At 41.3% G+C, this 10,498-nt stretch overlaps 1 long non-coding RNA gene across 1 annotated transcript in view; it reads right to left on the minus strand.

The window, feature by feature from the left end:
* Positions 1-265: 265 nt before the first annotated feature.
* LOC108307542 overlaps positions 266-10,498 on the minus strand; it is a 32,835-nt gene continuing 22,602 nt past the window's right edge. The window contains exon 3 of the long non-coding RNA XR_001826562.2: positions 266-574. This is a non-coding gene — a long non-coding RNA (uncharacterized LOC108307542). The remainder of the gene's footprint in view (positions 575-10,498) is intronic.

Consider the following 10,498-nt stretch of genomic DNA (forward strand, 5'->3'; position numbering starts at 1 on the left):
TTTCTGTGAACCTAAAAGTGTTCTAAAAAATAAGTCTTTAATATGTTGAGGGACAGGGAGCAGGAGGAAAGAAAAATCAGAAGCCAAGATGAGTTATTGGACATTACAAATATTTGCCACGTTTTTAATGAGTTTAATAGAAGAGAAGGACATAAATGCATATGAATCTCCTAGGACGTAGAACAAAGACAAAGAATTAGAAAATATGAGAGAAGGAAAATAGAAATAAAGGATCAATTCAGAAGGTACAACCTCTAACAAAGAGAACTTTTTAAAAGAGAAAACTAAAGACAAGAAATTATCCAAGGATAAAGACAAGAAATTTTCCTAGATGTTAAAAACCAAGTTTCCAGATTAAAAGGTCTACCAATTTCCCAGGACAAAGATAAAAGACTCATATCTAGATATAGCATTGTGAAATTTCAGAAACCCAAGGATAAAGACAATATTCTGAAAGCTTCCAGTGGGGAAAACAGATGACTTCCGAAGTCATGGTCTGGACACAGAGTGCTTCAGATCCTCTCATACTCTCTGCTAAGTCCAGTTCATCACAGGGTCTTTGCAGCTGTCAACTCTGCAAAGATTCGGTACAAGGGGATTAGGGAAGAGCTAAGTTCCTGCTGCTGCAGCTGGTCTCAAAGCCATAATTGATATTTATCGTCTCCCTGTAATATCCAACAATACAGCGTTATTATTATTGCTTTATACAATCATGCCTTTTAGAAAAGCTAGAAGGAGGAGAAAATATATAGGATTTTATATTAAGCTACATGTTTACCATTTCCAGTATGCTTCATTTTTCTCTTTGAATTTTAGGTACAACTAGAGCCATCTCCTTGCTCAAATGTAGCTTCATTCCTTCCTTCCTCCTTTGTGTCATTATTGTTACATAGATTACATTTTAATGTGTTATAAGTCTAACAATACTTTATATTTATTGTTTTATGCAGTTGCCCCCCTGTTTTTTGTTTTTTGTTTTTTTTTAGATAGAGTCTCACTCTGTTGCCTAGGCTGGAGTTGGAGTGCAGTGGCACCATCTCGGCTCACTGCAACCTCTGCCTCCCAGATTCCAGCGATTCTCATGCCTCAGCCACCTGCGTAGCTGGGATTACAGGTGTGCACTAGCATGTCCAGCTAATTTTTTGTATCTTTAGTAGAGATGAGGTTTCACTATGTTGGCCAGGCTGGTCTCAAACTCTTGGCATCAGGTGATCTGCCCAACCCCACCTCCCAAAGGTGAATAGAAATTTTTCTATTCACCTATGGAAGGACATGTTGGTGGCTTCCAGGTTTTGGCAATTATGAGTAAAGCTACCATAAATATCTATGTGCAGGGTTTTTTTTTTTTCCCAGAGGTAAATGTTCAATTACTTTGGGTAAATGCCAAGGTGCACAATTGCTGGATCATATGGTTAGAATACGTTGACTTCTAGAAATTTCTATATCAATTGAACAATTAAATTGTTTTCAGGAGCTTGAGTAAAATATTTCAACTTGATTATTTAATTCCAACTCTTCACTCTTGTGAATCATTTTGTACATGTATGTACCTTTGTGGGAAAGACTGCCCCATCACAATAGTTTGCTGGATAGCCAAGTGACATGTTGATTTGCCATGCAATGAAGCTTAAGTTTTTGGAAGAATTAAAAAAAAAAAAAAAGAATACATTTACTTTTAGAAGAAACCATCAAGCTGTCTTCCAAAGTGGGTATAGCATTTTGAATTCACACAAGCAATGAAAGAGAGTTCCTGTTATGCCACAAACTTGTCAGCACTTGGTGCTGTCAGTGTTTTGGAGTTTAGCAATTCTAGTAGGTGTGTAGTGATCTTGGCTTCTTCATGTTGATTGACAATATCATCTTCCTTTCATCTTCAAGACTTCTTGTAGTATAGTTTGAAGTTGGGTAATGTGAGGCCTCAGCTTTGTTCTTTTGCTTAGGATGGCTTTGGCTATTCAGGATCTTTTTTTGTTCCTTGTATATTTTAGAATATTTCTTCCTAAATCTGTGAAGAATGTCATTGGTATTTTAATAGGAATAGCATTAAATTTGTAAATTGCTTTGGGTAGTCTGGGCTTTTTTATCTCTTTCTTTCTTTTTGAGACAGAGTTTCACTCTTGTCCAGGTTGGAGTGTAATGGCAAGATCTTGGCTCACTGCAACCTCCATTTCCTGAGTAGCTGGGATCACAGGTGCCTGCCACCATACCTAGATGATTTTTGTATTTTTAGTAGAGATAGGGTTTTACCATGTTGGCCAGACTGGCCTCAAACTCAAAATCCCAATGTGCTGGGATTACAAGTAGGCAGATCATGAGGTCAGGAGATCAAGACCATCCTGACCAAAATGGTGAAACTCTGTCTCAACTAAAAATACAAAAATTAGCTGGGTATGGTTGCGTGTGCCTGTAGTCTCAGCTACTCAGGAGGCTGAGGCAGAAGAATTGCTTGAACTTGGGAGGCGGAGGTTGCAGTGAGCCAAGATTGGGCCACTGCACTCCAGCCTGGAGACAGAGCGAGACTCCATCTCAAAAAAAAGAAAATGTTGGCAAGGTGTGAAGAAAAGGGAACACTTATACACTTCTGGTGGGAATTTAAATTAGCTCAGTCACTGGAGAATATAGTTTGGAGATTTCTCAAAGAACTTAGAACTACCATTTGACCTAGCAATCTAATTACTGGCTATATACGCAAAGAATGTAAATTGTTTTACCAAACATACATTCACTCGCATGTTTATCATAGCACTATTCACAATAGCAAAGACACAGAATTAACATAGATGCCCATCAACAATGGAATGGATAAAAAAAAAAAAAGCAGTACATATACACCATGGAATATTACACAGCCATTAAAAAAGAATGAGATCACATCTTCTGCAGCAACAAGGATGGAGCTGGAGGAATTATCCTAAGTGAATTAACACAGGAACAGGAAATCAAATATCAATGTTCTCACTTATAAGTGGGAGCTAAGCACTGAGTACACATGGACACAAAGATGGGAATAATAGACACTGGAGCCTACTTGAGGGGGAAGAGTGGGTGGAGGATGAAGGTCAAAAAACTACCTATCAGGTACATCATTATTTATACACCATACCCCAGTGACATACAATTTACCCATGTAACAAACCTGCACATGGACCCCCTGAATCTAAAATAAACGTTGACAGAAAAAAAACTCATCTCTCTATCCTTCCCTTTGCCCTAAGTCCCTCAAATTCGAATCCCCTCAAATGGCTCAGATAATTGGTAAAACCAAATGTATGGGGAAAGGATCTGTAGCAATCTCTGCTTTTTTCAGGACCTACCTCCAAGTCACAAGACACAGACAGACACACACACACACATCAATTCCATGACAAAGAAAACATAAAAGGGCCAGAGCATTGTGTTCTCAGACACGATTGTCAGAGAGGAACAGGGACACAATCAAAGATCTGTAGGAGACCAGATATTGACAAGTCTGAACTAGGTCCTCTGAAGAGAGGAAGAAGGATCTCTGAAGGTGAGGAAATTAGGCATGTCCCCTGAGGAGACACTGGTGTAAGGATGGGGCTGGGAGACCATCTGAGGGTTGGGGTGACTGAGGTAGTGGGGGTTATATGTCAAGAGGCAAAGTCTAGTTCTGTGCAAGAAATATTCCATGTAGAGAGGTGGGGTCAGATCTGGAAAAAGAAAAACATCTAAAAGGACAAGAATCTCTGTTGGTAACAAGTTTCCTAGTTGAGTTTTTATTTATTTATTTATTTATTTATTTTTAAGAGACCAGGTCTCACTATGTGCCCAGGCTGGAGTGCAGTGGCTATTCACAGGTGCGATCCCACTACTGATCAGCACAGGAGTTTTGACCTGCTCCATTTCCGACCTGGGCTGGTTCACCCCTCCTTAGGCAAACTGGGGTCCCCTGCTCCCAGGAGGTCACCATATTGATGCCGAACTTAGTTGGCATAGCGATCGGCATAGTGCACTACAGCCCAGAACTCCCAGGCTCAAGCGATCCTTCAGCCTCAGCCTCCTGAGGAGCTGGGACTGCAAGCATGTGCCGCACCTGGCCCCAGTTGAGTTCTTATGCACATCTAAGCATGAGAACCACTGTGAGTAGAGGATAAGGAGCTGCTAAACGATTTTAAAGTGGAGAGGATGTAACAGCAAAGTATTCTCTCATTAGTGGTGTCTTAACTCACTGCCATTCAAAATCTTCTTCCAGGGGGATTTTAACAATTTAAGGAGGATAGCTCAGGTCTTAGAAATACTTAAAGAAGTCTGGGCATGGTGGCTTATGCCTGTAATCTCAGTACTTTGGGAAGCTGAGGCGGGAGGATCCCTTGAGCACAGGAGTTCAAGACCAGCCTGAGCAACATAGGGAGACTCTGTCTCTACAAAAATTTAAAAAATTAGCTAGGCATGGTGGTGTATGCTTGTAGTCCCAGCTACCCAGGAGGCTGAGGTGGAAGGATCACTTGGGCCCAGGAGCTCGAGGCTGCAGTGGGCCATGATTGTGTCACTGTATTCCGGCCTGGGTGACAGAGCAAGATCTTGCTTCTAAAAAATAAAAGTTCTTAAGCAAGTATATATTAAATAGAAGCTTTTACAATTTTGCCTGAAGATCAAAGATTGGAATTTACTCCATATACAGAGACGTTAGCTAAATACAAAAATTTCATTACCCTAATGCTATACAATTTAAAAATTCTAAGAGCCAATTAAGAAAGTTAGAAAAATATAATCAAGGTATAAGATGATGAAACAATTAAATTAATAAGTAGTTGTTTGAGATCTGTATCAGACAGCAAAAATTTAAGTGGTGTTCAGAGATTTCAAGTGGAAACTTTCTCATAGAGTCATATAATTTTCAAACAAAAAAGACTAGTTTTTATCATTATAACACATTTCAATTCACAAAAAATTTCATTTGAACAGCCATGTTTATATTACTTTTGCATAGCGCTTTAGTTGTTCAATATTAGTGAAGAAATCTAAATTTTCACATAAAATCCAAATATGCCATGCTCAGAATTCCCAGTCTTGCATTCTATAAAAAATGCACTTATTACTACAGAGAAAAAATTAAATTACTTATTTTAGAATTAAGAGGAAATTTTAAATTCTTTTTTTTTTTTTTTTTTTTTTTGAGACGGAGTTTCGCTCTTGTTACCCAGGCTGGAGTGCAATGGCGCGATCTCGGCTCACCGCAACCTCCGCCTCCTGGGTTCAGGCAATTCTCCTGCCTCAGCCTCCTGAGTAGCTGGGATTACAGGCACGTGCCACCATGCCCAGCTAATTTTTTGTATTTTTAGTAGAGACGGAGTTTCACCATGTTGACCAGGATGGTCTCGATCTCTTGACCTCGTGATCCTCCCGCCTTGGCCTCCCAAAGTGCTGGGATTACAGGCTTGAGCCACCGCGCCCGGCCCGGAAATTTTAAATTCTTAATTCTAATTTCATTTTAATCATTTTTGAGGTTTAACAGTATTTAATACAAAGGCTCCCAAATTCAGAATATAATTTTTAGAAGAATAACATCCATAGAATTATTATTATTATTTAATCAAAGAAAGCAGGATGTAGTTGGTATTGGCCCCCATATTTTTGATTGACCTAGAATCAGGGCTTATTCTATGACATGATTAAATTTGATTTAAAAAAAAATCGTTTCGAGGGTACTATTCTTGGCCAGGTGCAGCGACTCATGCCTGTAATCCTAGCACTTTGGAAGGCTAAGGCAGGGGATCAATTGAGGTCAGGAGTTTGAGACCAGCCTGGCCAAAATAGCCAACCTGGTGTCTACTAAAAATACAAAAATTAGTTGGCTGTGGCGGCACACACCTGTAATCCCAACTACTTGGGAGGCTGAGGCAAAAGAGTCACTTGAATCCAGCAGGAGAAGGTTTCAGTGAGCCAAGGTTGTGCCACTGCACTCTAGCCTGGGGAACAAAGCGAGATTTCATCTGAAAAAAAAAAGTATCATTTTTTGGATCTTGGAACATAATTTTTTTTTTTTTTTTTGAGACGGAGTTTCACTCATGTTACCCAGGCTAGAGTGCAATGGCGCAATCTGGGCTCACCGCAACCTCCGCCTCCTGGGTTCAGGCAATTCTCCTGCCTCAGCCTCCTGAGTAGCCGGGATTACAGGCAGGCACCACCATGCCCAGCTAATTTTTTGTATTTTTAGTAGAGACGGAGTTTCACCATGTTGACCAGGATGGTCTCGATCTCTTGACCTCGTGATCCACCCGCCTCGGCCTCCCAAAGCGCTGGGATTACAGGCTTGAGCCACCGAGCCCGGCAGGAACATAATTTTTATTCAATACAATATATTCCTATCAATTACAGCTCCCCAAGTGCTTTTTGTCATAAGGAAATTCTTTGTCTGTAAAATAGCAATTGTCTACTATATTCATAGAATTTTCACAATTAGACATCAATTTCAGTATATTCTCAATGCTTCCTGCTAGACTAGGATTCTTTGTCATCCCTGGTTTTCTGCACTGTAGGGAACTGGAAAAGTTGCAACCACTCAAATTGTTGTCAGTGGGCCGGTTCAGGTTCTTGACTTCGCCAGACCAAAGAATTTGAGAGCAAGTCCATAGTAAGTGTAGGCAAAGAAGATTACTGCACAATGAGAGTGCACTCTGAGAGGCAAAGGAGGCTGCTCAAAGCTAGAGACAGCAGCTAGCACCTTAGGAGGGATTCCTTTTGTGGGAGTTGTATGTACATATTCATAAAATACTGGTGAGGTCCAGTATGCAAGTGCAGACCTGCAGATGGCCCATGTGCTCAGCATCTACATGCTCTAACATGCATGACATGCATTATTAGCGTATAAAATCTCTACCTAGGGGGTGTATTTTTACTATTAAAATGAGAAAAAGGTCACTAGAAGCTAAACCTTGAGCCTAGTTGCACATGTAGGACCCCAGAGACATCCCCGCTAAGGTGGGAATTTGTAGCTAATAGCTTCTTGTGCTTCCACTGCTGATTGGCTGGAGATTGGGGAAACTACAGCATGAATAGGGGTCTCTCCCAGGCCTTAGTGGTTATCAGGAACTTGGAACCCTCTGTAGAACTGCTTATCTTGGAAAAGAGTTAGGTGCTAACATGGGAGGGTGCAAGGAAAAGGAGACCTTGGGGCTTCATGCAAGGAGACAAGTCAGGATGGCCTCCCAACCTCACTTATCCTGCCTCAAAATGTTCTGCTTTTTATAGACGAGGTAAACACTTCCCTCTCAGCAGAATTTTTTTTCTACAAAGAATACAACCTAGCTATCTGTTCATTCCATGTTGACATCATGTTGGAGTAAATTTTTTGATGCCTATAAAGGTGGTTATTGCATTCAAACAAAATTACTCTGAGATCAACTCTTATTTTAAACAGTTGCTTATAGTTAACAACTGTTTAAAATAGTTATATTTTAAAAAGTTATATTTATATAGTTATAGTTAGCAACTGTTATGGTCATTAATCATTCTTTTCCTTATCCGGAATGAAGAGAGGATGGGACAATCTTCACTGGAGTATAGCACTTCCAAGTCTCTAGAGTATGTCCCCTAATGGCTCAGGGAACGTGGAACAGAGGGAGGGAAGAGGAGCTGGGGTCACAGCAAAGGGTCTTACCCAGAACAATTAACCACAGTTCACAGCCTCTCCCCACCATTCTCAAGGTCTGGGTCAAGATGAACCCAAAATGCTGTGGAAAGTAACACAACGAGCTCAGAGTGTAGAGGAGAATGTTCATGATTTGCTAAGAGCTGCGAGCAGGAAGGAATGAAGGGAGCAGACACTGACTCAAGGCAGGGTGACCGTCACACCTCATTCTTTGACTTGCTTTGCTGCAAGTGTGGTTTATCTCTCCGTCCCTCAAAAAGAAGTTAAAAATAATACATTTTCATTATGTAACGTAATTAATCAGGCAAGTCAATCACGGTGAAAGCTGACAACTTTGAGAGATACTCAGAAGTACCGACTTAGGTTTGAGCCTCATGTTAATACAACTTGAGAATAATTGTTTTGAAAGGACTTGCAATATTTCTCTGAGGGAAAGTAAAATATTAGGGGTTAGGAAGCATGTGCCAAAACGTAGTCTGTTTCTCTCACTGGCAGTCTGCATGACACATGGCTCTGCCTATTACCAAGATGGATTGTTTTAATACCAGCTCCCTACCTGGGGCCAGATGTCACAGTCACCTCACCCCTGGAGCAGGACCCAGGCAGAGCTCTTTACAAGGACTCTTCGTTAGCTGTGCAGGAAGCTGTGTACTTAGGACCCTGGACTTCTGGATTTGAAGTAGGGATTCATTAAAACAGAACGGATGCATCAACACACTTCACATTGTCTTATGTTTATTTGCAGTTATTTTTGAACTTGAAGATGGCATATCTTCCAGCCATAACAGTTCATTTCTTCATGCTAACTTGGTGGCTAACACAACAGGTAATATCTGCCATCTACTCCCTACCTAAATCCTGCTGATCTTGCTTTGCTCACATCTTGGAGACAACTTGCAGAGTTGAGTCTGTGGCTACAGCCAGTTAGAGAGCATAAATCTTTTTTTTTTTTTTTTTTTTTTTTTTTGAGATGGAGTCTTGCTCTGTCACCAGGCTGGAGTACAGTGGTGTGATCTTGGCTCGCTGCAACCTCTGTCTCCCAGGTTCAAGCGATTCTCCTGCCTCAGCCTCCCAAGTAGCTGGGACCACAGGCATGTGCCACTAGGCCCAGCTAATTTTTGTATTTTTAGTAGAAATGGGTTTTCACCATGTTGGCCAGGAAGGTCTTGATCTCTTGACCTCGTGACCTGCCTTGGCCTCCCAGAGCGCTGGGATTACAGGCCTGAGCCACTATGCCTGGCCTAGATGTTTTTTAAATTGTACCAGTAGGCCAAGCATGGTGGCTCACGCCTATAATCCCAGCACTTTGGGAGGCCAAGGCAGGCGGATCACTTGAGGTTAGGAGTTTATAAAAATACAAAATTAGCTGGGCATGGTGGCACACACCTGTAATCCCAGCTACTCAGGAGGCAGGAGAGTTGAGGCAGGAGAATTGCTTGAATTCAGGAGGCAGAGGTTGCAGTAAGCTGAGATCGCGCCACTGCACTCCAACCTGGGGAACAAAGCAAGACTCTGTCTCCAAAAGAGAAAAAGAGTTCCACCAATAAACAAAACAGTCACAAAGCTTAGCTTTTCTCTTTATACTACTAATAGTGTCATAAGGTGGTGTTCATAAATGTGCCACACTTGAGGCCTGTGATGGGAACCTGTGAAATTTCATGCTGAGCTAAAGCCCATGCTGTGGGCTCTGTGCAGCACGCAACAGACTTTCCCAGCAAACAGGTCAAGGGAGTCAACTCCTTGTTTTTTTTTTTTTTTTTTTTTTAAGATGGGGTCTCACTCTGTCTCCCAGGCTGGAGTGCAGTGGTGCAATTTCAGCTCACTGCAACCTCTGCCTCCCCGGTTCAAGTGATTCTCCTGCCTCAGCCTCCATAGTAGCTGGGATTACAGGAGCATGCCACCATGCCTGGCTAAATTTTTTGCATTTTCAGTAGAGATGGGGTTTCACTATGTTGGCCGGGCTGGTCTCAAACTCCTGACTTCAGGTGATCCACTCTCCTCGACCTCCCAAAGTGCTGGGATTACAGGTATGAGCCACCACACCTGGCCTCTATTCCTTCTTAACAGGTTGCCGTTTGGGAACAGCCAGCCAAGCTGGACATGGCTGACAATGTGTTTGATGACCAGTATGTGGGCTGCGTTGAAGAAATGGAGAAAAGGGTGCCCCAGCTGTTAAAAGAACTGAGAGTGAATACAAATTTAAAAATTGAATGGGAAAAGGCGGAGATGTAGAAGCAATTCAAAAACAAAATAAGCTATTCTAAGAAAACTCAATTATTTCCATGAAACAGTCCTAGTGACCTATACTGGGGACATTGCAAAGGATTTTAATAAAGCTCTGAGAGAATTCTGCCAAAATTCACACAACTTTCAGTTTAAAGCCTTCTATTGTTGTTTGACAAGTGCTCTTCAGCTTCTCACTACAGGGAATTGTATCAGAGTTCACAGAGGCTCTAAAACCAAATCTGATTACAGTGGAGAAGGAAATGTATGATTTGGGCAATTTACATCATCTTCATCTCAAAATGTTTATCTGTGTCACCACTATTTCTCAGTGAAGAGGGGACACTATTTGTCATCACAACGTGTCTGGGTGTTAAAATTAAAAACTTCTCTTTCTATCCTCATGAAGAAGTGCTAATTCCAGGATATGAAGTGTATCAGAAAGTTACTGTTTAACAAACAAACAAATAAAAAAACACAATAAAATTTTGCTCGAAAGTTCTTAAAAAAAAATGAGGAGTAATGGCCAGGCATAGTGGCTCATGCCTGTTATCCCAGCACTTTGGGAGACCGAGGTGGGCAAATCACAAGGTCAGGAGATCAAGGCCAATATGGTGAAACCCCATCACTACTAAAAATACAAAAATCAGCTGGCTGTGGTGG

Source organism: Cebus imitator, unplaced genomic scaffold (genome assembly GCF_001604975.1).
Source record: "Cebus imitator isolate Cc_AM_T3 unplaced genomic scaffold, Cebus_imitator-1.0 Scaffold79, whole genome shotgun sequence".
Classification (NCBI taxonomy): domain Eukaryota; kingdom Metazoa; phylum Chordata; class Mammalia; order Primates; family Cebidae; genus Cebus; species Cebus imitator.